This window comes from Lytechinus variegatus, chromosome 12, assembly GCF_018143015.1.
Source record: "Lytechinus variegatus isolate NC3 chromosome 12, Lvar_3.0, whole genome shotgun sequence".
NCBI lineage: Eukaryota > Metazoa > Echinodermata > Echinoidea > Temnopleuroida > Toxopneustidae > Lytechinus > Lytechinus variegatus.
The window spans coordinates 25,815,450-25,818,452 of record NC_054751.1 but is presented as its reverse complement, the minus strand read 5'-3'; the positions used below and the strand labels follow the sequence as shown (position 1 = coordinate 25,818,452).

Genomic DNA, 3,003 nt, shown 5'->3' with positions numbered 1-3,003 from the left:
GCGTCAAATGATTATTGCATATGATTCTATAGGTTTATTGTTGTTATAATCAAGTGATTCCATCACCTTAGATATCATTATTACAATTATTATCATCATTGATTCAATACCACGGTTGTCATTTTTATTCATCATCATCATCATCATCATCATAGTTATCGTCTTCATAGTCATTTTTAAAAACTTTTTTTTATCAATCAAAGCTGGTAACATTATCATATGCTATATAATGTTATGCTATATATGTTATATATTGTCCTTTGTGTTTCGCCAGCGAAAAGATGTTTGAATTTATATAATATCAATATTGAAAGCGTTTAATTATTTGAATTTATTTCCCTTCATTTATTTAGGACACCGTATAGAATGACATACGATATTTTTGTTATGCAAATTAAGTCCACTTAGTGAAGTTCGGTGCATAGGTGCGTTGACGTGTCACTCCATTTTTGAAAGGTTCAGGAGTCAGACGCCAGTATCGGCCTCCGCAGTTTGGGGGAAACTTTCTGTTGTTTAATGTGATTTAAACGTGGTTTTATGTCCCGCCAGAAAAGAGTGTTTTTGAATTCATTAGATCCTTTATGTTTTCCATATATGTCAGATAAATTAAATAAAGTCAATTTGTAGTGTCTCGATTTGCCCTGTTTAGGAATGAGAGCAGGGCGTGTAGGTTTTTGACCCGGTTTTCGGCCCGGTTCCCGGTTCTGGTTTCGGATTTCCGGTTTTCAGTTTTTGTCTAGATTCATTATAAATTATGCTAATTGAAAGAGTTGATCCACGAAAGTGAAAATTGTATGTTTGTATTGAGAACTTATTTGCGAAATTAATGAAAAGGAAAATAATGATATTATGATTTTGATATAACAGAAGAATATTATTCACATAAACAGATAAACATAATGGACACTAAATCAAAACAAGTTTTGATCTGAAATCAAATCATTTCAGAATCAAGTGAATGTTTAACTTCATTGATGTATACTAAGAAAGTATTTGGCTATTACTCTAAAAGTACATGTCGTATTTTAATTGCTGGCAAAAGAATTATTTAATGTAGTATAGCCACTTGTTACTGTTTGTGAAAAGAATTAGAAACAAATGCATATAAGCCTAGACTAGTTATGATTTAAGTTGAATTATATACTAGTATATGCAAGATAAGTAAAGTTATTTTAAATCAACGTGTGCATAGCTAAAAGAAATTGACTAAGTTAAAGAAAGTTGTGATTATTCAAAGCTACAAGAATTTTACAGATATTGTTTCTGTTCTTTCGACAAGTTTGATCAAACAGACAGTAAATTATAATAATAATTTCGATAACAATTCGGTTTGATAATCATGATTATACTGTTTTAAGGGACAATAGACAATGAGTGTCGTGTGTAAAAACAATGAAATAATTACACGTGAAACAAAATGCAGTGTGATAAAACAATCTTATTTATTAACATGCTATTCACTGAACATCAGTTATGTAAACAAAGACTTATTATTGTTTTATATATTTTGTTCAAACAGATCGAATAAAATATACGTTTAACGACGTTATATATCGGTACGGCGGGATGTGACGGTTTGTGTTCCTTCTTTCGACTATCCACTTTGTATACCAACAGCCGGAATATAATTTTTATGCCAATGTAATTTCATTTTATTTTGAGCATGACAATAATTTTTGAATATCTGAATATCTACAAATTCAATTTAGCAAACCTGATAATAGGACCACGGCGTCACATTTCACTGTCATGAAGAAGTGTTTTTTCTCACAGTCTTATACAAATTCACGTAAGTCCGACACCAATACATCAAGCTCTTAAATGAATATTTCTACCCAGATCCATTCTTCTTACCGGATTCATTCAATTCCCAGTGCTATATTCCCATGAATAAAATACAATTTATTATGTCCTCCAAATCGTGCGGTTGGCAGGCAGCTCAACAATAGGGTCTTACATCGAGTTGTCGAAAGCGACCCACGGGAGAGTTCCCCGGTGGAGTTCAGGCTACGTTCCGATGACTGATGGAAAATCGTGGCAAGGGTGTGCATGAATTGTATATTTCCAGACAGAAAGACAAACCTTATTTTTCTGTTTAAATAAAAGGTAGAAAGAAACAATAATTATGTTGTGGAATTTTTCTGCAAGCACATAAAAATATTGTATTCTTTTTTAAAAGATTTCATATTATCATAAATGTTTTGTATGAACTGCAAATTGAATTACAACAGTTTTATAATAATTTGTAAACAGGGAATAAATACTATGGAATAAATTGATTTATCTATGTAATGTACTGAATAATTTTCAATTATTTTTAATTCAATTTTATTCTACATTTTTGTTAAGCGAAAATAAACCTTTATCAAGTTCTCTATCAGACTGCGTATAGCCTGTCAGTAAAGAATGACTGTATATGCCCTGCGAAAACTCCGGTGTTGATTTACCACCGGCCCGGAATCTATAATTATATATCCACACCAGAGAAGTGTTAAACAACACCAGGGTCAGTTTGGTTTTGGTCTAACACCAGGAGCATTAGCGTACCTACAGGGGGGGGGGGGAAGAGCAGACTGCCCCCCGACGAGTCACAACCCATGCAAAAGTCGTATCCCTGCCCCCCCCCCTGACGAGCCACAAGTGGTCCCCTCCTTGGAACTTGAATACCTTTGTTTTTTGCTTGTCAATTTTTTTTATACGAAATCCTTTATTTGTGGTTGAAGACCTTTTTTTTGCTTGTCAATTTTTTTGGCGGACGAATTTGCCCCCCCCCCCTGTGGAAAATCCTAGGTACGCCACTGACCAGGAAGGTGTTTATACAACACCAATTAGCGTTAAAACAGCATCGGTTTGATTTAAATTTTGTGTTGTTTCAATACTTCTCTGCACTGCAAAAACTGCGATGTTAATTTAACACCGGTCCGGAATCTATATATGACCACACCAGCGAAGTGTTAAAACTATACCGGTTTGAAATTAAATCGATGCTGTTTTAACACTCAT

At 33.6% G+C, this 3,003-nt stretch overlaps 1 long non-coding RNA gene across 1 annotated transcript; it reads left to right on the top strand.

The window, feature by feature from the left end:
- The first annotated feature begins 268 nt into the window (after positions 1 to 268).
- On the top strand, positions 269 to 1,602 carry LOC121425471. The gene is made up of 2 exons (XR_005971497.1): positions 269 to 555; positions 1,520 to 1,602. It is a non-coding gene; the product is annotated as an uncharacterized LOC121425471 (long non-coding RNA).
- The last annotated feature ends 1,401 nt before the right edge of the window (positions 1,603 to 3,003 follow it).